Genomic DNA, 23464 nt, shown 5'->3' with positions numbered 1-23464 from the left:
AACTTTATACACACACCCTACCATGCTAATTGGCCTGAGATCTTTGATTTCCTTTGCCCCCATAAACTTTGGTGCCAGTGCCACCCAGGTGAGATTGGCATCTGCTGGTAGCCTAGAAGAATGGAAAAAATCAAACACCGTTGCCGTGAACTCAGGACCAATTTCATCCCAACACTTCTTGATGAAGTTCATGTTGTACCCATCACTTCCGGGAGCCTTGGAATATTCACAATCCCAAACTGCTTCCCTAACCTCCTCAGTAGTCGGTTGCATCTCCAAAGTCAAAGCATCCTCTTCACTGACCATTTCCACCAGCCCGTCTCTGAACCCCACCATTGGAGACTCCTCCTGGTGATACAAGTCCTTGTAGAAATTCCTAATCGCAATCTTAATCCTTATCAATCTTCCATTAATGACCAATGCATCAATCCTATTGTTTCTCATTCTCGCCGAAGCTAGGTTATGGAAGTACCTCGTGTTCTTATCAATGTCCCTCACATGTCTTGAGCGCGACATCTGTTTCCAATATAGTTCTTTTCTCACATACCATTTCTCACAGCAAGCTACAAACGCCTTCCTTCTTGCCTCCATCGTTCTATCATAAATCCCTTCACCCACCATGTCATCAATCTTCTTAATCTCTTCCTCAAACTTTAGAATCTTCTTGTCCATGTCGCCAAAATTGGCTTTATGCCATCTCCCTAGTGGAATTGTCAAAGCCTTCAATTTATCTGTGAATTGCACGTCTCCTAAACCTCTCCATTCATCCCTTACCATCCTCAGGAAACCCTCATGCGTAAACCATGAGTCAATACTTCTAAACGGCCTCGGTTCATGTCTGAGTGGCTTATCTTCCACTATAATGGGACAGTGGTCAGACAAATCCCTTGGGCCACGTCGTAGTCGAGTCTCCGGAAACTCCTCAAGCCATTCCATGCTCACCAGTGCTCTATTAATATGACTACAGGATCGTCCTCTGAACCATGTAAACTTACGATCTGTAATTGGCAAGTCTACTAAGCCCATGTCATGTATCCAGTTCTTGAAATCTTCCACCGACGAGGTTAATCTATCAGTGCCGCGTCTTTCTGCTACCTGTACAATTTCATTGAAGTCCCCCATGAAACAGCAGGAAACCTGACATAAACCAGCTACGTAACTCAGCTCCTCCCACATAACAAGCTTCTCATTTCTCTCATGTGCACCATAAACCAAAATAAAAGCACAATTGTAATTATTCTTCAGTATAACCCCTTCAACACACAACCATCTCTCACCTTCATAAGAATTTTTAATTTTAAAAAACTCTTCATCCCATATTAATAGCAGCCCACGGGAAGCACCAACAGACTCAACATAATCCCAACCCGCACACCCATTCCCCCAAATTTTTGAAACATCAAATCTAGTCACCAACTGCCTTTTAGTCTCTACCAAGCCTAGCATGTTCAATCTACATTTGTGCTTTAGGTCCTTCACCATCCTCAGTTTACCATCACCCCTTAACCCCCTAACATTCCAAGAACTAAAGATCATTTGAAAGAATTATGGCACACCTTTTTTTGGATTTTGGGTCTGCTTTATCTAGCTTTTGCCTTCTGTTTAGCCAGTCTTCTCTTTTGAGCATTTTCTTCATTCTCTTGTTGGAGAATCGCCATGATGTCATCTTCTTCATTATATAGCTTTGCTCCGGACTCTTTTGCTAGTTCCCAAGTCCTTCTGTTCTCTATCAGCTGCTCATCTAGTCTTGTATGCTCGGTTTCACTTGCACCATCATCGTTTGTCTGTGCTCTGTCCCCCACACTGGCCTCATCATCACCGTAATCTTCTCCCTCATCATGGTCCTGTGTAATTCCTCCCCGAGTCGCTTCAACTCCTCCCTCCGCTTTAGTACCTTTTTCATAAACTCAACCAGCTCTTCTTGCCTCATTGCCAAAATTGTGCCTTCTGTTATACCCATATTCAGCCCTCTGATTTCTTTGTACCTGTTCACTCCCTCCATCCTTTTTGTTCATTCTGCGATCCCTTTCCATCACTGTAACTCTTCCGCTTCTAACTTTCACAACCCCATTATCATCGGTTAATCCTAGCACACCAGCTGAAACCACACCAGCTGAGACCTGTTGAGCATCTTCCAGCTGGAGCACCTGTCCCTTCAACTTTCCCACACCATCTTCTTCAACCCGGCGTCCTCCGCCCAGAATCGGTCCTCCTCCATCCTCCAATTGCAGACATCCCAGCTCGGGTGAGGGTTCATCACCCGCGTCCTCAAGGCCTGCTGCACCAAAGCGTGAATTTGGAGATCGCCACCTGGAGTCCTCACCTTCCAGGTTGTGCGTCGCATGCATGTCGCCTGCTAGGTCAAGGCACTCCAAGGTAGCAGCAGCAGGCGCGTCTCCAATCTGCAGGCGTCTCCTAGCCCAACCCGGATGAACTCCACCCGGCCCAGCAGCGGGTATCACGTCTGCGTTCCCGGGAAGCTTGCGTTCTATGTGGTTTGGGCCTTCATGACCCAAAGTATTGTTGCTTCCTCTTCTGCCGTTATTGGGCTTATAAGTTGGGCCACCCAGTTTATACATTTTATTGTCCTTAGCCAGCACATTAGGATTATAAGAAAATTCCCATGACAAAGTTTGTTCAGACTCAGCCTCATTGCTCTCCTGGCAACCCACTAAATCCGCTAATCCTTCAATAGCATCATTATGAGATTTATAAGTTACCAATTTTTTTTTATTGTGACTTAAATATTCATAACTCCACTTATTCAAAATTATTTCTGAATTTACCAATCTAGCCTCGTCTTCAACCTCATCCTGCTGTCCCTCCATTACCACCTCCACAGCTTGATCTGGACAGTTTGTTGAATTTGCCGTTCTTTTCAACCATATGGCTACGTCATCACTGTCTCTTGCAAATGATATCTTATGTTGTTCACATCTAACTGCTTCTTCTTCCACAGTTTCCAACTTACCTTTCTCTCCATATGTTTCACGTTATACCTCTTTTACCAGAACATCAAACCCACTAGCACCTATTGTGATATGGACTCATTCATTGATCACCTCCATCACACAGGTATCGATTTGTACCCGCCCGACACTAAAGGAGCTGCACAATTCTGTCCCTTTATCACACTCCACCACCTCTCCCCATTGGCTTCCTAATAATCTGAAGGTGTCTACAGACCACGCATGTAACGGAACCCCGAAACACTCCAACAACACTCTTCGAGTTTCACTTTTCTCCGACTCGTCCCATCTCCATACACTATGAAACAATTGTAGAAGGCTACTCATTTTGAAAGTGTAAGTCTCTTCCGCATTCAACAGACTGTCAAAGGTCAATAGAGCTTTATATGCTCCCATTTCACACACCTGAATAACTTAAGGAAAGTTCTTTGCAATGGAATCTTTCAATGACCTAAAGTCAATAGCCTTCGTCGATCCGCCTACAAGGCTTTTCTACAGCCAGTCCAAATTTTCTTTTGCCACCGCTACCTCCACCTTCTTCGTCCACCCATTTTCATGTGGATCCTGAACTGTTTTCTCTTTCTCCAATTCTTTAGTGGAAACAGTTGATGTTTTTTGGTTCGCTTCTCTTCCTGGTGGCCTTTGAAGATCCATAACAATTCAATTGTCTTCCCGTGGTTGTACTTTGTTTGTGTCCTTTACATCCAACACTCTCCTGTATTTAGCTTCCCTCACAAATACAACCTTGCCTCTCAACCTCATTCGATTCATGTCTATTACAGTCTTCAAGGCTCCTCCTTTCGTAGTGTATCAAATGAACGCAAAGATATATAGAACGCCATTCTTCGGGTGAAAACAAGGTTTCTATATCCGAGTTGGGATTAGTGTATACATTTAGGGCTCGAAAATTCTTCTTCGCTTCCAATTTCTTATTTTTGAGGAAATTGTAATGGCTGCGGCTTGCAGACGATTGGCACAATTGAGAATAAGTTTGGGGATTCCGTTCTTTGGAGCCTCAAAGTCGTCCTCTTCCAACTCAAGTCTCAGATCCTTTTTCCAATTGTTGGAATCAAATGGACAAGGATTGTTCTTCGTTGATACACTAACCCTAGTAATTTACGTTTACTTTCTTATCAATTTTTATTCTTTCTCCTTTCATGCCTTTTTTGCTCACTTGTTTATTTTTAACTAATTGCAAATTTACAATTTTAAGAACGATAGAATATATCAGATGAGTAGTTTGGTTATTGCTTTTTCTTTCTAGGTTAAGAAACTTGAGGACAAGGAATACCCAGAAAGCATGCTGAGGCAATAACTGTTGACTTAGTTGAAGTTTTGAAAGACAGTCTCGATAATATATCAAAAGCAGAGATGGAGAGGGTAAGGCCCTTTTGATGTTTATATTGTTCTTTTTTTTTTCTCCTTTCGTGTACCAACTGACATAATGTTATTATTTTTCTTTTTTTTTTCTAAATATTTTGAGAGACCCGGGAGTCCAGCCTGTCTAAATTCAAAGCAGAAGTGCAGAGCTCACAGGTATTTGGAATCTGTGTTTGTAAATATGGTATAGGTCCTAATGGATGAGATGAAACTAGTAGTGTAAGTGATATTTAGAATATTGCTTACTGTAGTTGACATAAATAATAGTAATCCTTAACAAGGAATCCTTTTCACACTTGCATATTGATGTTGGCATTAGGATATATGTGTATCCCACTTTTCTAGTTGTTATTTACTAATTGCAAAGCATCTGTTATTTTTATAAAATTCTAATTGGTTAACCCGTGGATTTGGAGCTTCCAGTGGAGGAGAGAGTTGTTCCAGTGGGAGTTGGACTTAGTAAACCAGCTTCATGAGATCTTACAGTCATTTAGACTCACACTTGAGAGGGAGGATAGCGTAGTATGGAAGTTTGATAAAAACAGGTGTTTATTCTACAAAATCCTTTGTACAAGTAATGCAGGAGGAACTCCTACCGGAGGAAATCACCAGCTATAGTTTCACTAGTGCGGTTTGGAAAGGATTGGTCCCCCCGAGGGTGGAACTCCTGTCTTAGTTTGTGTTGATTGGCAGGGTGAATACGAAGGATCACCTATGCAGACTACGGGTGATTGACCAGAATGACAATAGGTGTATTCTTTGTTGTAAGCCTGTGGAAACTGCTTATCATTTATTTCTTGATTGTGAGATCACATGGCAGGTTTGGTGTGCTTGGATAATGGCCTTTGAACAAAGCTGGAGTTTTCCAGTTTCACTAAAGGAATACTTTGAAAGCTGGACGAACTTTACAGGAAGAAAGGTAGGCAATAAGAGGTGGTTCATTGGGTTCTTTGCTATTATCTGGACAATTTGGCTAGAAAGGAATAACAGGCTATTCCAAAATCAGAGCTCTCGGGTGGTGGATATCATTAATAGATTGGTTGCGTACTACGAAGAATGGAGTGGTGGTGAGCCCTTTGGTTGTTGATGGCCTGCTATAGTGTCTAGGTGTTATATGTTATCTTGTTTTGTTATGGCTATAACTATGCTACTGCTCCCCTCTATTGTGTTGAGCTCCCTTTGATTAAAAAAAAAAAAACAAGAGCAAAAAATTTCTCTTGTAAAAATTCTGTCTGTTTCTTCTTGCGTGCTATTGTGTCTTCTGATAGTGATTGTAATCATTCGTAATGTTCATCTCATTTTTAGTAACGAGGGGCATGTCTCATATTCTCATTTAATCATAAGATAAGATATTTGATTATATTGATATAGATCTATGCCTTTGCATCTTAAAGTAGATGCATGGGTTTAGGGAACATGAGTAATTCAAATAGCTATTGTTATTGAAACAAATTTTGTGGTGAAGAGTTCATATATTGAAAAGTTTGATTCGCTCTTTGCAACGTTTATATGTAAAATTGTATAAAGAGCGGTTCTAAACTATGGAAACTACTTTGGTTCTTGATATTATTTTTCTACACTTAATTTTTTGTTTGTTCCTGTAATTTTTTCTAAACCTCTAGTTATGTTGAGTTTGTTAATTTGCACTTGCCTTGTGCTGTTATATGATGAAAAATTTATAATGTAGATGCAATCCCAACATGAGATTGAGAAACCAAAGATTGACATGAAGAAGAATTTCTTTGGATTGAGGTCCATTTTAACTTAACGGATTGATCAGACTAGTTTCTTTTGTCACTTTATCCTCTTTAAACTGCAACTTCATGGATTGTGACGCAGGTATGGGAGACCTAAACTCCCTACTGATCTCGAGGAACAGTGGACAGCAGCAAAGTATGATATTTTGAAATATTGCATAGGAACTTTTGTTTCAACATGGGCCATTGGACTTACTATTCTCTGCATCTTGAATTAACCAGGTTGTATTCCAATTTAACACAATAGTGGAGTAATTGATGGCAAGATAATATTGTATGTTCTATTTCAATCACCGCAGTAAAGTACTTTAGGAGCAGAAGGTAGAAACTCCCATTAGACACCAAAAGGGGACATTTTTTTAAGCCTTAGCCTTTCGTATTCTTTTGTTCATTTACTTTCTGTTGCTCGGTGGGTGTTCATGGATTGCGTCCAATTCGAAACCTGCAGTATTTATCCGCATCCGTCCTGATTTTTGCGGATATGACTCGATCCGTGAGTACATCCGATCCAATCCGCAAATAAATAAGGCGCATCACAGGTTCCACAAATTCATTGGTTACGATACAAGGAATTGGAAATGGGGTTCCAACATAACACGCACCCGCACACGATCTCACAATCTAGTACCTAGTACCTATACTTAACAAACAAGAAACAAGCATGCTTCTTTATCATCAGTACCCAACAAATATTTAGTGTCACTCACACTTTACAGTTTACATAGTTAACAGTGAAAGCCAAATTAAAAAACACAAATATACAATGCCAAGAGCAAGAAGTTTTCTTCATTGTACCTATATTCTCAACCTCAAACTTGACTTTGCTGATGGAGCCAGGTGGCCGCACTTTCCCAAAGAGAAATCGATCACTGATTCACTGTCGGGAGACCTGACGAAGAAATTGGCTTCAGAGACATCGCCATAGTAACCGACCCGTCTGCTGCGTACTTCTTGGGTTGATCCCTCTTCTTCTCCGCCACTGCTGCAACTGCCGACTGCTGCTACTGCTGCAGCGGAGCACCCACCTGCGTTCCCGGCATGGCTATGGCGGATCCACCAGCCGGAGCTGGATTGTTGTTCCTGGGAGCAGCATGGTAGTTCACCCCTGTAACCCCACCACAGCTAACCACGTCTCTACCTTCAATTGCTAAACCTTACCCTCCATCGTTAAACCTTTATAAGTTCATGCACAAGTTTTAAAAAAAGTTTTCTGTTTTTTTGTTTTATTTTGTTTTATTTTTTTTATTAAATGTCCTTTCCGGTTCTTAACCATTTGTCCGATGGACTTCTCACCCTCTAAGAAATCTAAAAACCTAAATCAGTCCCTATCTACTTTGAAATATGTATATTTCAGTCCCTATCAACTTTGAGTAAATGCCTTTCTGGTCCTTGGTAATGTCCTTTTCGGTCCCTAACCAAAGACTGGAACGTATATATATCAAAGTAGATAGGAACCGATTTGGATTTTTAGATTTCTTAAGGGGTGGAAAGTCTATCGAGCAAATGATTAGGGACCGACAAGAATATTTACTTTTTTTTTCAACAAAGAAGAAAATTTGAGTATAGAAAATCAAATAGAAAGCTTTGAAATTTGTCCTTGAAATAGAAGAGTGAAAAAGAAAGTCTTTAACTCCTGGCCGTTAGCATAAAATATTAAAATGTCATTAAAAATAATCAGCATGTTTAGATTAAACTAGTGGGGGAAAGAAATAAAATAAGTAGAACTTTGTGATTTAAAATTTTCAAGAGAAAAAAAATAATAACTAGTTTTTTGGGAAAATAAATTGAATTTTATTTTTCACTGAGGATTTTGAATATTGAGTTTACGAAGAAATCAATGGAAATGGCCAAATTAAATTTGTATCCTTGTTAATGTTTTTTTGTTGTTTACATAGTTGAATTCCTATTTTCTAACTCTCTTCGGTCCAAGACAAATACTGAAATAAATCAAATAATATAATAAAGTGTTTACTTTGATATCATGAAAAATTCATATATATTGATACAATTAAAATATATACAAATAAAAACACGACATGTGAATTATATTATCAAAGTCAATATATATTTTTTTAATATATATTATATTATTACTTTTACTAAAATATCATTATAATTTAATAAAAATAAAAAATATTTCTTATTTAATTTATAAAAAGATCTAATATAGAGTATGAGGAGTACATACTCTTTCGAATTGCTCTGCTAGGTTTTTGCTATGCCCTAAAGTTTTTTTTTTTTACTTTAAATCTTTAATTCTCTTTTTTTCTTCCAAATTCTTTTTCATCTGAATCTATTCGTTGCAACTTTTTTCCTTCTTTTTCCATTTTTTATTTTTTTTATCTTTCTTTTATTCTATCATCACATCCTCATTCGTATCATAGACCCAAAAGGGAGTAAATCTCTATCCAAACCACAGAGCATGGAAGAAGAAGAGGAGTTGGTGTTTGTGATCGAAGAAGACTTCGCTAAAGAACTGGAGGCATGTATAGAGCTTGTGGCCAAGAAGATGTGTATTGAACAAGAGCTAATTGCTTATCAGAGGGTGGAGGGTGGAAGGTGCCAGCTGGTCAATGGCACCCCAGCATGAGAATGTTATTGTGGAATTATCGGAGTTTATGAAACAAAAAACCAATCTCGACAGATGGAAAGAAAATTCAGGGCTTATGACTACTCTAATTGACAAATTGTTGATCCGTCTAATAGTGCAGATGGACTTGTGTTGGCATAGAAAGATGATTTTGTTGTTCAGATTTTCAGTTGTTTTGAGTTCTATATTATTGCTTTGATAAAAGATGTCTCTCTCAACATTGAATGAAACTTTGTAGGCATTTATTTAAATTACAATGATAATATTCGGCTATCCCAGTTTCAAGAAATCTATTTAGTGATCTCCCAACTCCAAGATAAATCGGTTATTGTTGGTGATTACAATTCATTATTGATCAAGGTGTGACACTTGGCGGTAATCCAAAAGTCATTCTTGTGTTGCTGTCTTTAATTATTTTATTGGAGATAACTCGTTGATTGATTTGGGAAAGGTGGATAGACCATTTACTTGGAGTCTTGGAGAACAGACTCAGGGAAGGTGAACTAATTCAGGAAAGGCTTGACAGAGTGCTTGTTGTAAATTTTGATCCCAATTATACTCTTATCTCACGGTTTTTAGACTATAAGAGACAATTTTTTATCACACCCCCTCCTTTTGGACACTAACTACCAACCGGAGAGATCAAAGAGGAGATTCAAGTTTCAATCCTGTTGGTGTGGTGAAGAATAAATTCGTAACTTCATCAGCGAGGTCTGGAACTCAGTTATAGAAGGTTCAGCGATGTTCAAATTATTTCAAAAGCTTAAATTGGTTAGAAACCGATTGGTTCTCTGGCAAAAGAATAGCTCTATTAATTCTAAAAAGGAGATTGTAGAAGTTACTACTCTTCTAGGACAAAAACAAACATCAGGCATCATGGGAGACAATGAATTACTTAAGCTTGAACAGCGTCTTGAAAAAGTATATTCTGACGAGGAATTTTATTGGAAAGATAAATCTAGAATTAAATAGATAAAGGAAGGAGACCAAAATACAAACTTCTTTCATCAAAAATTTAAATCTATAACCAGAAGAAATAAAATATGGCATCTGCAGAGGGATAATGGAGATATGACAACAACCAATACTGATATTGCTAAGGTAGCTAAAGACTACTTTAAGAGTATTTTCACATCTTTTAATTAGGCAGATCCTGAACCTTTTTTCTCATACTTCGAGCCTAAGGTTACAACTAACATGAAGCATAGGCTCAGAAGACATGTTTCTATGGAGGAGTGATACGTGAGCATCTTTCATATCTTTTCCTAGTGAATTTGCATATGAATTTGTAAGTTTAATCAAGATTTAAGTATTTTTAATCCATTATAGATGTTACTTTGAGTCGTGTATAATTTGGTTTATTTCAGATAGCATTCGGACGGATTTGGCAGAGTGTGTGTAGAAGAAAAGGAAGAAAGTGGATGATGCTATCAACCCTGACCTCCTCATACTTCAAAGGACATAACTTGAGCTATAGAGGTCCGATTCATCTGGTTCTAGTGGCATTGAAAATCCAACTTCCAGAGCTTTCCAATGATATATAATAATCTATAAGTTTCTTCTGGAATCATGGCGCCAAATGTCACAAAGTGGCGCCAAACTTGGCAACCTACAAGTTTGGCACCAGGATCAGCACAAGCATCCATTTTCACTGACTTGGTGGCGCCAATATTGGGATTCTCCAAGTTTAGCGCCAAGAGCAAGGAAAGCCACAATAATCACACGGGCGGAGTGGCGCCAAACTTGGCCCAACCCAAGTTTGGCGCCAGGTTCACCAAAGTTGGTGATCCCCACGCCTAAGCACAAGCCAGCACGAGATCTTCTAGTAATTTTGATTAAAACTTTATTTTATTTTACAATAGGAAAAGATATTATTTAGTTTTAGAAAATATAATTTACGTTAATTAGGATTTGATATAAAAGGGAAAAGATTTAGTCCTTCAGGCTCTCTTATCCCTTACGCACCTCATTCTACAATTTACAGTTTCTCTGAATCCTAGTTTTCTCTCTAAGCCATGAGCAACTAAACCTCCACTGTTAAGATTAGGAGCTCTGTTTATTGTATAGATTGATACTATTACTCTTCTATTTTAATTAATATTTTGATTTCAATTTCAAGAATTTGTTTTCATTCTTCATCTTAAGGATTTGGGTAGATCAGAAGAATAACTCTTATTATAATTGTGTTCTTGTGAACCTTGGAAAAGAAATTTACTTGAACAACAACTTGAAAACAATTTCTCTTAAATCACTAATTATCTGGGCTTAATGGGATATGTGACATATAATCCTGTTATATTTGGGTAATTAGAGTTTCTGTGGCATATAAACTAGAATTAGACTTAAACCTCTAATTGAAATTAAGTGACCAAGGAATTGGCGGTTAACTAGGTTAAAGGAGACTAAATTACTAAGAAATTAGGGTCTAGTCATATATAGTTTGCCATGAATTAAATCTTGCATGATTAAAATAGTTGGTAAGAAAAGTTAATCCATAAGATAAATAACTCCGAAATCTTAACTATTCTCTCATATAATCTTCACAACCCGTTTACTGCTTGCTTTTTGATTCTCTAAATTTACTGTTTAATGCTATTGAACTCTCAAACATCATTTTCTTTTTGTCTGAATAAGTAAATCACTCAACCATTATTGCTTAATCCATCAATCCTCATGGGATCGATTCTCACTCATCTGAGGTATTACTTGGTACGACCCGGTGCACTTGCCGGTTAGTTTGTGGGTTATAAATTCCGCACCAAGTTTTTTGGCACCATTGCCGGGTATTGACTGTGATTGACAACTATTAGTTGTTTGATTGCTTAGATTAGATATTTTATCTTTAATTTTATTTAATTTTTAGCTTTAATTTTCAAATTTTGCATCATAAATCTTTCCTTAATTTTTGAAATTAAGTTTGGTGTCCCTGTAGTAATTTTTTCTTTAAAAATATTTTTCCAAATACTAGTATTTTTCTTTGTTTAATTTTTGAATTTTTAATTCACTTCATCTCATTTATTTTCAATTTTTTATTGTTATTATTCTTTATTTTATTTCTTTTAAAAAATATGTTCTTTCTTCTTTGCTTTCCTACTTACCACATGGTGCGTTAATTCTGTTTGGTATTTTGTACTAAGAAAAATAATGGACAGAGATCACATGGGTTACTACTCACACCCAAGGAGTGACTCATATTATTGTGGATGGAGGAACTACCCAGATTTTGGTTGGCAAGGTCAAGATCAAAAAGATTTTAATGTCATATAACTTATCCATCAAGAGCCATAATCTCTGGACATATTTATGCAAAATTGTCTAACCATACCTCCTAATTTTTCATATCAAAATTCTTCACCACTTGAGTATGCCTCAACACAAAATTCATTTCAAAATTCGTATAGTTCATTTCACCACCCACAAAACTCAGTCTACTATGCACAAACCTCCTTTCAAAATTCACAAAATTCATTTCATAACTCACAAAATCCATATCAATTCCCTCCAAACAATTTCACCACAATCTATGCACCTCTACAAGCTCATCAAAAGTCCTATCTGGTGTTTGTACCAGAACAACTCTCCCAGACATGTGCCTCAACTGGCCAACTCATTGAGTTCTTAAGGGAAGAGGTCAGAGAAAGGATTGAAAATAGAAAAGTCTCAAGAAGAAATCTAGAAGTGCAAATGAGCCTAATGGTACAACATTCTGCTGAGAAACATACTAATGTCTTCCCTAGGTTAAGGGAAGAATAAAATGCCATAAGCTTGAGGAGTGGAGTAGTGTTTATCAAGAAGGATGAATACCAAGTTGTGGGTGAAAATGAGAAATTAGAAGAGCAAGAATAAGAGGCCCCTGTACCAAGTGAAACCCTAATGAAGAAGGAGGTTGTAAGGGAGAAAAACAATTATGTGAATGTACACTCCAATGAAGCAGAGAGTGGCATAGATGGTGAGTTCATTGAACCACCAATTCAAGAAGTTCTTGATGAAGAGTACACTCCACCCATCACACAACACCTAAGTCCTGAAATCAGAGAGGTGAATGCCATCAAGGAAAGCACAAAAAGGGGACTTGTGACTAAGAAACAAAAGACAATATCTATGAAAAAGAGGTCAACAAAAAGCAATCTAACCTCTAACCCAATAAGCAAGGTGAATCAAGTTAAGAACAATAAAAGAAAACTTGTTAGGAGGAATTCAAGTCCGAGGGCATTAATTTTTGCCTCTCCTCCCTTGGAGTCATTTCTTTTAACTAATTGGAATAAGAGGAAGAAAATTTGACAATCAAGTGTCAAGATAGTGACATTAAAGAAGCGCTTGTTGAGAGGCAACCCAATATTCTGTATCCTTATATTTTCTATTTATTTAGTTTGTTTTAATTTCTTATAGTCTTTCTTCTTTTTAAGTGTGTTTTGATCATGTAAAGTGTGTAAAATAGGAACAGTTTTTCTTTGCTTAGGGACAAGCAAATTTTTAAGTTTGGTATTGTAGAGCACGCTCTTTGTTTATCTTATCATCAATGGCACCAAAGGGAGGTGAATCATCTTCACGGAGGAGCATAGCCTGAGGAATAAGATGGCCACCGGAGCGACTGAAGTGGTTTAATTCCTTTTTCACTTCCTATTTTTCTTCCATTCCTAATATGTTATATTCCTGTTTTCTGTTTATTTGATTCCATACATGATCTTTAGTATTTTTAATTTCTTAGTTTTTAGTTTGATTCAGTCGTTTGAGCTTAATTTGAAAGGATGTCTCATGTACTGCTCACTGAGCTTGAATCTAAAAAGAAAAAGAAAATAAGTGATGTATTGCAAGAGAAATTGAACCAATGTTTAAGAGTAGTCTTATTTACTTAGATGTGGTGGTATTTATCTGTGACTTTGAATGCATGATATGAACAGTGCATATTTGAATTTGGATCAAAAGATATAGATGCATGATGAACAGGAATGTAGAGTACTATTATGAATTCTCTGAATTAAACAAAAGCTTAATTCTTGAAGCAACAGAAACAGCAAAAAGAAAAGCAAGGTCCAAGACTCGGAACATAAATGGCTAGAAAGGTCAAATATGATTAAAAGTTCAAAGAGTTGTTCTCCTAGCCATATGCTTGTGGTGTGAATATGTCAAGTGACCCTTAAGACAGAGCACTAAGAGTCGAGATCATGTGCAACTAATAGAGTATGCCAAAGGCTTTGAGCACCATTTTTTGGGAGTGATTAAAAGAAAAATCAGAACTCAAAGAGAGTTTTCCAGTTAAGTGCTTATGGTGTTTTTGTGTCAAGTAAAGTTTGAGACAAAATATTTAAAGTCACGGCTAGGCTCAAGGTGCAAAGCACCAAAGAAAAAGAATAAAAGAAAATCTGCTGTGTTCAAGGATTAATCCGAAGTAAAAGGCCAGAGAATTCATAATATTATCCGGATTCTAGTTCCAAATGATAGTGACATTCCTCAGACTCAAAGGATAGTGTAGTGCCAAAATTATTCAGAGTTTCAGAACTATAAACCCCACTTTAAGGCAGACAGAAGCTTAGTTGAGTACTCACTTCTCATGCAAATTCATATCCTAAGTTTGTATTAATTTTGGTTGCTTGAGGACAAGCAACAATTCAAGTTTGGTGTTGTGATGCACGAGCATCTTTCCTATCTTTTCCTAGTGAATTTGCATTTAAATTTGTAAGTTTAATCAAGATTTAAGTATTTTTAAGCCATTATGAATGCTACTTTGAATCATGTGCAATTTGGTTTATTTTAGGTAGCATTCGGATGGATTTGACAGAGTTTGTGTAGAAGAAAAGGAAGAAAGTGAATGATGCTGTCAACCCTGACCTCCTCATACTTTAATTGACATAACTTGAGCTATAGAAATTCAATTGATGCGATTTCAGCGACGCTGAAAAGCCAACTTTCAAAGCTTTCCAATGATATATAATAGTCTATACTTTTCTTTTGGAATCATGGCGCCAAATGCCACAAAGTGGCGCCAAACTTGGCAATCTCTAAGTTTGGCGCCAGGATCATCACAACCATCCATCTTCACCGACTTGGTGGTGCTAAACTTGGGAATTCTCCAAGTTTGGCGCCAAGAGAAAGGAAAACCACAATAACCACACGGGTGGAGTGGCGCTAAACTTGGCCTAGCCCAAGTTTGGCGCCAGGTTCAGCAAAGTTGGTGGTCCCCAAGCCTATGCACAATGTAACACCCTACCATACAGAGTCTTATGCTTAAGTCATAATTCAGAGATGGCAAGGTATTACTACCTCTAAAATAAAAATTTAGTACGTATAGTAGTATGAATGATTGATTATAACTAGAAGCCTTTGTAGAAAAAGGGGTAAACAAAAATCGCAACTCAAAAGTGCAACACTCCGATCGATAACGTAACGAACAAGGATAAACCAACGCGAGATTATATATATACAAAGGAGTGTCAAAAACAGGAATATCAAGACTCAAGATCCAGCTGCGAAGATAACCGGTCCGAGCATAGCAATATATACATATGATAACATAAGGAAAACCCCAAAGGAAACCCATAGGGACACAAATACATAAAACCTATTCTCCAAAATCTCCCATAAGAGGAGTCATCACAGTTTGTATTATTTAATGGAGATAAAAGTATCTAAGCAAAACATATAAACTAAAACATAGTCCCCAAGAACAAGGAATCTTCGCAAATCTAGAAGTCTCCAGCATGCCTCAGTGGGAAACCGTACGTCCTGCATCTGAAAACCACAAAATCCGCATGGGTGAGAACCAGAGGTCCCCAGCATGGTAACAGCTTCCACATATATAATACATAATAATAGAGGAAAGCCGAAGGCAATCCTAGAACTCCCTCCAGATAATATCAAAGCTTATAAACAAGCTAAACCATATAGGGCATCTGACTAAAGATTCTTCAGTCTAACTAATACTTCCCTTTCCAATTCCTTCAAACCTCCCAACCACCAGCAGGAGTATATTATAGCAAACACAGTTATATCAGACAAAGAATATACAAATAGGAGCAGTTAAGACATTTAGACAATTAGCAAGTAATATGCAGTCAAATAGGCAATCTCAAACAATTCACATAGTATGCATATGATGAATGCCTGTCCCTAGTGGCCGATGATATCATCTTGTCGGTTATAGAGCCAACCCGACAAGTCCTGGTCGCTAACCATTGGACTGTCCCTCTGTCGCGCATCCCCAACTCGAGTTATACTCGTTATAAACTTGATCATAAACATGATCCATATCCATCACCCTCACTGGTGAATATTTCGGGGGCGAGCTCATCCGGGTCTTTCACAGTGCCCGGCCACACTTACGACATAGGGTCAACAGAGTATCAAGTCTCAACCTGGAGCACGTGGTGGCTAGCCACTGCTACTACCCAGGGAAACTCGTATCTCTGATAGTGGAAGTGTAATTCACAATTATCAATAATTCAGCATCAACATGCATGAATTCTCATCCATGGATCAACATCCATATCAGCCATTCCGGCTCACGGTTCAATCCAGAACCAGCCAATATTCATAATCATACACAGCCATTCTGGCTCGCGGTTAAATCCATAACCAGCCATTTCATTAACAATTACAGCCTTTCGGCCCATGGCATAACAAGCACTTCCACCACCATCCTCCGCATCTCACATAATCATCTTGATCCTCATTGATCATTCATTTTTCCCTTGCTTCACTCGCAAGTTACCTCATTCACTAGCCCCTTTTTAATAGCTAGGCATGTCATAATGATTTAAGACATAAATGGTGAAATCGGAGGCTTAGAAGTATGAGATTTGGCTTTTAAAACTCAAAAATCAACTTTGGGATGAAAACAGGGCCGCGCGTACGTGCACTCCACGCGCACGCGTGGATGGCCTCAAAAACTCATCGACGCGCAAGCGTCATGCACGCTAACGCGTGGATTCCAAAATTTGCCAATCGACGCGCACGTGTCAACCACGCGTACGCGTGGGTGTTCTCGTGCCCCAAGCACAACACTAGCACAGTTCTGGCATACCTCTCTGGAAAATGGCTGGGTGGTGCGCGAAATCGTGATCACTACAACTCCGCACAACTAACCAGCAAGTGCACTGGGTCGTCCAAGTAATAAACCTTACGCGAGTAAGGGTCGATCCCACGGAGATTGTTGGTATGAAGCAAGCTATGGTCACCTTGTAAATCTTAGTCAGGCAGACTCAAATGGGTATAGATGATGAATAAAACATAAAGATAAAGATAGAGATACTTATGTATATCATTAGTGAGAGCTTCAGATAAGTGTATGAAGATGCTTTCCCTTCCGTCTCTCTGCTTTCCTACTGTCTTCATCCAATCCTTCTTACTCCTTTCCATGGCAAGCTGTATGTAGGGTTTCACCGTTGTCAGTGGCTACCTCCCATCCTCTCATTGGAAATGTTCAACGCACCCTGTCACGGCACGGCTATCCATCTGTCGGTTCTCAATCAGGCCGGAATAGAATCCAGTGATTCTTTTGCGTCTGTCACTAACGCCCCGCCCTCAGGAGTTTGAAGCACGTCACAGTCATTCAATCATTGAATCCTACTCAGAATACCACAGACAAGGTTTAGACCTTCCGGATTCTCTTGAATGCCACCATCAGTTCTAGCTTATACCACGAAGATTCCGGTTAAAGAACCCAAGAGATAAACATTAGAGCCTTGTTTGCTTGTAGAACAAGAGTGGTTGTCAGTCACTTTGTTCATCAGTGAGAATGATGATGAGTGTCACATAATCATCACATTCATCAAGTTCTTGAGTGCGAATGAATATCTTAGAATAAGAACAAGCGGAATTGAATAGAAGAACAATAGTAATTACATTAATACTCGAGGTACAGCAGAGCTCCACACCTTAATCTATTGTGTGTAGAAACTCCACCGTTGAAAATACATAAGAACAAGAGTGATCATTGGTTTCGGCCCCAGAGAGGGAACCAGAAGAACCAAGATGTCTAATACAATAGCAAAAGGTCCTATATATAGAGAACTAGTAGCCTAGGGTGTACAGAGGTGAGTAAATGACATAAAAATCCACTTCCGGGCCCACTTGGTGTGTGCTTGGGCTGAGCAATGAAGCATTTTCGTGTAGAGACTCTTCTTGGAGTTAAACGCCAGCTTTTATGCCAGTTTGGGCGTTTAACTCCCATTTTGGTGCCAGTTCCGGCGTTTAACGCTGTGAAATCTGAAGGTGACTTTGAACGCCGGTTTGGGCCATCAAATTTTGGGCAAAGTATAGACTATCATATATTGCTGGAAAGCCCAGGATGTCTACTTTCCAACGCCGTTGAGAGCGCGCCAATTGGGCTTCTGTAGCTCCAGAAAATCCACTTCGAGTGCAGGGAGGTCAGAATCCAACAGCATCTGCAGTCTTTTTCAGTCTCTGGATCAGATTTTTGCTCAGGTCCCTCAATTTCAGCCAGAAAATACCTGAAATCACAGAAAAACACATAAACTCATAGTAAAGTCCAGAAAAGTGAATTTTAACTAAAAACTAATAAAAATATACTAAAAACTCAACTCAAACTACTAAAAACATACTAAAAACAATGCCAAAAAGCGTACAAATTATTCGCTCATCACAACACCAAACTTAAATTGTTGCTTGTCCTCAAGCAACTGAAAATCAAATAAGATAAAAAGAAGAGAATATACTATAGACTCCAAATTATCAATGAAACTTAGCTCCAAATTAGATGAGCGGGACTAGTAGTTTTTTGCCTCCGAACAGTTTTGGCATCTCACTTTATCCTTTGAAATTCAGAATGATTGGCTTCTTTAGGAACTCAGAATCCAGATAGTGTTATTGATTCTCCTAGTTAAGTATGATGATTCTTGAACACAGCTACTTATTGAGTCTTGGCCGTGGCCCAAAGCACTCTGTCTTCCAGTATTACCACCGGATACATACATGTCACAGACACATAATTGGGTGAACCTTTTCAGATTGTGACTCAGCTTTGCTAGAGTCCCCAATTAGAGGTGTCCAGGGTTCTTAAGCACACTCTTTTGCCTTGGATCACAACTTTATTTCTACCCTTGCCTTTTGGTTTAAAGGGCTATTGGCTTTTTCTGCTTACTTTTTCTTTTTCTCTTCTATTTTTTCGTTTTTCTCCTTCTCTTTCTCTTTTTCTTTTTTTTTTTTGTATTCACTGCTTTTTCTTGCTTCAAGAATCATTTTTATGATTTTTCAGATCCTCAGTAACATGTCTCCTTTTTCATCATTCTTTCAAGAGCCAACAATTTTAACATTCATGAACAACAAATTCAAAAGACATATGCACTGTTCAAGCATACATTCAGAAAACAAAAAGTATTGTCACCACATCAAACTAATTAAGCTAGTTTTAAAGATGAATTCGAAATCCTGTACTTCTTGTTCTTTTGTGATTAAAAACAGTTTTCATTTAAGAAAGGTGATGGATTCATAGGACATTCATAACTTTAAGGCATAGACACTAAGACACTAATGATCATAAGACACAAACATAGATAAACATAAGCATAAAAATTCGAAAAACAAGAAAATAAAGAACAAGGAGATTAAAGAACGGGTCCACCTTAGTGATGGCGGCTTGTTCTTCCTCTTGAAGGTCTTATGGAGTGCTTGAGCTCCTCAATGTCTCTTCCTTGTCTTTGTTGCTCCTCTCTCATGATTCTTTGATCTTCTCTAATTTCATGGAGGAGGATGGAATGTTCTTGGTGTTCCACCCTTAGTTGTCCCATGTTGGAACTCAATTCTCCTAGGGAGGTATTTAGTTGCTCCCAATAGTTTTGTGGAGGAAAGTGCATCCCTTGAGGCATCTCAGGGATTTCATGATGAGTGGGGTCTCTTGTTTGCTCCATCCTTTTCTTAGTGATGGGCTTGAGGTCATGCCTTCTTAGTTGAACTGGCTTCCCTCTTGAATCTCTCTTTCATTGAACGCCCTCTTCACAAATGTCTATGAGGACTTGGTCCAACCTTTGATCAAAGTTGACCCTTCTTCATGGCCACAACTTCATAGAAGTGGTCTTGATGCACCCTTGAGATGAATCTCTCCATCTCCCATGACTCGGAGGTGAAAGCTTTTGCCTTCCCTTTCCTCTTTTTAGAGGTTTCTCCGGCCTTGGATGCCATAAATGGTTATGGAAAAACAAAAAGCAATGCTTTTACCACACCAAACTTAAAAGGTTTGCTCGTCCTCGAGCAAAAGAAGAAAGAAAAGAATAGAAGAAGAAGAAATGAGGAAGAAGGGAATGGCTTTGTGTTCGGCCAAAGAGGGTGAGAAGTGGTGTTTAGGTTGTGTGAAAGTGAAGAGAAAGATGGGGTTTGAATGGTGAGGTAGGTGGGGTTTTATGAAGGATGGATGTGAGTGGTGAAGAGAAAGATGGGATTTGATAGGTGAAGGGTTTTTGGGGAAGAGGTATTGAGGTGATTGGTGAATGGGTGAAGGAGAGAGAGCGAGGTGGGGTTGGTGGGGATCCTGTGGGGTCCACAGATCCTGAGGTGTCAAGGAAAAGTCATCCCTGCACCAAATGGCATGCAAAATCACGTTTTGAGCCAATTCTGGCGTTAAACGCCGGGCTGGTGCCCATTTCTGGCATTTAACGCCAGGTTCTTGCCCTTTCCTGGCGTTTAACGCCAGTCTGGTGCCCCTTTCTGGCGTTAAACGCCCAGAATGGTGCCAGACTGGGCGTTAAACGCCCACCTGCTAGCCTTACTGGCGTTTAAACGCCAGCAACATCTTCCTCCAGGGTGTGCTATTTTTCTTTCTGTTTTTCATTCTGTTTTTGCTTTTTCAATTGATTTTGTGACTTCTCATGATCATCAACCTACAAAATAAAATAAAATAACAAAAGAAAATAGATAAAATATAACATTGGGTTGCCTCCCAACAAGCGCTTCTTTAATGTCAGTAGCTTGACAGAGGGCTCTCATGGAGCCTCACAGATACTCAGAGCAATGTTGGAACCTCCCAACACCAAACTTAGAGTTTGAATGTGGGGGTTCAACACCAAACTTAGAGTTTGGTTGTGGCCTCCCAACACCAAACTTAGAGTTTGACTGTGGGGGCTCTGTTTGACTCTGATTTGAGAGAAGCTCTTCATGCTTCCTCTCCATGGTGACAGAGGGACATCCTTGAGCCTTAAACACAAAGGATTCTTCATTCACTTGAATGATCAGTTCACCTCCATCAACATCAATCACAGCCTTTGCTGTGGCTAGGAAGGGTCTGCCAAGGATGATGGTTTCATCCATGCACTTCCCAGTCTCTAGGACTATGAAATCAGTAGGGATGTAATGGTCTTCAATCTTCACCAAAACATCCTCTACAAGTCCATGAGCTTGTTTCCTTGAATTGTCTGCCATCTCTAGTGAGATTCTTGCAGCTTGTACCTCAAAGATCCCTAGCTTCTCCACTACAGAGAGAGGCATGAGGTTTACACTTGACCCTAAGTCACACAGAGCCTTCTTGAAGGTCATGGTGCCTATGGTGCAAGGTATGGAAAACTTCCCAGGATCTTGTCTCTTTTGAGGTAATTTCTGCCTAGACAAGTCATCCAGTTCTTTGGTGAGCAAAGGAGGTTCATTCTCCCAAGCCTCATTACCAAATAACTTGTCATTTAGCTTCATGATTGCTCCAAGGTATTTAGCAACTTGCTCTTCAGTGACATACTCATCCTCTTCAGAGGAGGAATACTCATCAGAGCTCATGAATGGCAGAAGTAAATCCAATGGAATTTCTATGGTCTCATTTCGAGCCTCAGATTCCCATGGTTCCTCATTGGGGAACTCATTGGAGGTCAGTGCACGCCCATTGAGGTGTCCCTCAGTGGCGTTCACTTCCTCTCATTCCTCTCCAAATTCGGCCATGTTTATGGCCTTGCACTCTCCTTTTGGATTTTCTTCTGTGTTGCTTGGAAGAGTACTTGGAGGGAGTTTAGTAACTTTCTTGTTCAGCTGTCCCACTTGTGCCTCCAAATTCCTAATGGAGGACCTTGTTTCAGTCATGAAACTTTGGGTGGTTTTGATTAGATCAGAGACCATGGTTGCTAAGTCAGAGGGATTCTGCTTAGAATTCTCTGTCTGTTGCTGAGAAGATGATGGAAAAGGCTTGCCATTGCTAAACCTGTTTCTTCCACCATTATTGTTGTTGAAACCTTGTTGAGGTCTCTGTTGATCCTTCCATGAGAAATTTGGATGATTTCTCCATGAGGAATTATAGGTGTTTCCATAGGGTTCTCCTAGGTAATTCACCTCTTCCATTGAAGGGTTCTCAGGATCATAGGCTTCTTCTTCAGATGAAGCATCCTTAGTACTGCTTGGTGCATTTTGCATTCCAGACAGACTTTGAGAAATCAAATTGACTTGTTGAGTCAATATCTTGTTCTGAGCCAGAATGGCATTCAGAGTATCAATCTCAAGAACTCCTTTCTTCTGACTTGTCCCATTGTTCACAGGATTCCTTTCAGAAGTGTACATGAATTGGTTATTTGCAACCATTTCAATTAGCTCTTGAGCTTCTGTAGGCGTCTTCTTCAGATGAAGAGATCCTCCAGCAGAGCTATCCAAAGACATCTTGGATAGTCCAGACAGACCATCATAAAAAATGCCTATGATGCTGCATTCAGAAAGCATGTCAGAAGGACATTTTCTGATCAATTGTTTGTATCTTTCCCAAGCTTCATAGAGGGATTCTCCATCCTTCTGTCTGAAGGTTTGGACTTCCACTCTAAGCTTACTCAATTTTTGAGGTGGAAAGAACTTTGCCAAGAAGGCATTGACTAGCTTTTCCCATGAGTCCAGGCTTTCTTTAGGTTGTGAGTCCAACCATATCCTAGCTCTGTCTCTTACAGCAAAAGGGAATAGCATAAGTCTATAGACTTCAAAGTCAACCCCATTAGTCTTGACAGTGTCACAGATTTGCAAGAATTCAGCTAAGAACTGATGAGGATCTTCCAATGGAAGTCCATGGAACTTGCAATTCTGTTGCATTAGAGAAACTAATTGAGGCTTAAGCTCAAAGTTGTTTGCTCCAATGGCAGGGATAGAGATGCTTCTCCCATAGAAGTCGGGAGTAGGTGCAGTAAAGTCACCCAGCACCTTCCTTGCATTGTTGTTGTTGTTGTTGTTGTTTTCGGCTGTCATGGTTTCTTCTTCTTTGAAGATTTCTGTCAGGTCCTCTACAGAGAGTTGTGCCTTAGCTTCTTTTAGCTTTCGCTTCAAGGTCCTTTCAGGTTCAGGGTCAGCTTCAACAAGAATGCCTTTGTCTTTGTTCCTGCTCATATGAAAGAGAAGAGAACAAGAAAATATGGAATCCTCTATGTCACAGTATAGAGACTCCTTAAAGTGTCAGAGGAATAGAAAAATAGAAAGCAGAGGTAGAAGAATTCGAACTTAATTAGATAGAGTTCGAATTGTGCATTGAGAAGGAGTGGTACTCCATAAATAGAAGGATGTGGGAAGAGAGGAAGAAATTTTCGAAAATCAAGTGAAATATTTTGAAAACATTTTTGAAAAACTTTAATTGATTTTCGAAAATCAATAGTGGGAAAGAAATCAAGTAATTTTTGAAAAAGATTTTGAAATTAGAAATCAAAAGGATATGATTAAAAACTGTTTTGAAAAAGATGTGATTAAAAAGATATGATTGAAAAGTTATGGTTTTAAAAAGATATGATTGAAAAGATATGATTTGAAAACAATTTTAAAAAGATTTGATTTTAAAAATCAATGACTTGCCTAACAAGAAAAGATATGATTCAAAC

General features: G+C 38.9%; 1 non-coding gene across 1 annotated transcript; it reads left to right on the top strand.

Moving 5' to 3' along the window:
* Window positions 1–22328: 22328 nt before the first annotated feature.
* Window positions 22329–22436, top strand: LOC130984802 (small nucleolar RNA R71). Its single transcript, XR_009088711.1, has one exon. It is a non-coding gene; the product is annotated as a small nucleolar RNA R71 (small nucleolar RNA).
* The last annotated feature ends 1028 nt before the right edge of the window (window positions 22437–23464 follow it).

Source organism: Arachis stenosperma, chromosome 5 (genome assembly GCF_014773155.1).
Source record: "Arachis stenosperma cultivar V10309 chromosome 5, arast.V10309.gnm1.PFL2, whole genome shotgun sequence".
Lineage (NCBI taxonomy): Eukaryota > Viridiplantae > Streptophyta > Magnoliopsida > Fabales > Fabaceae > Arachis > Arachis stenosperma.
This window is presented reverse-complemented; position numbering and strand designations above follow the sequence as displayed.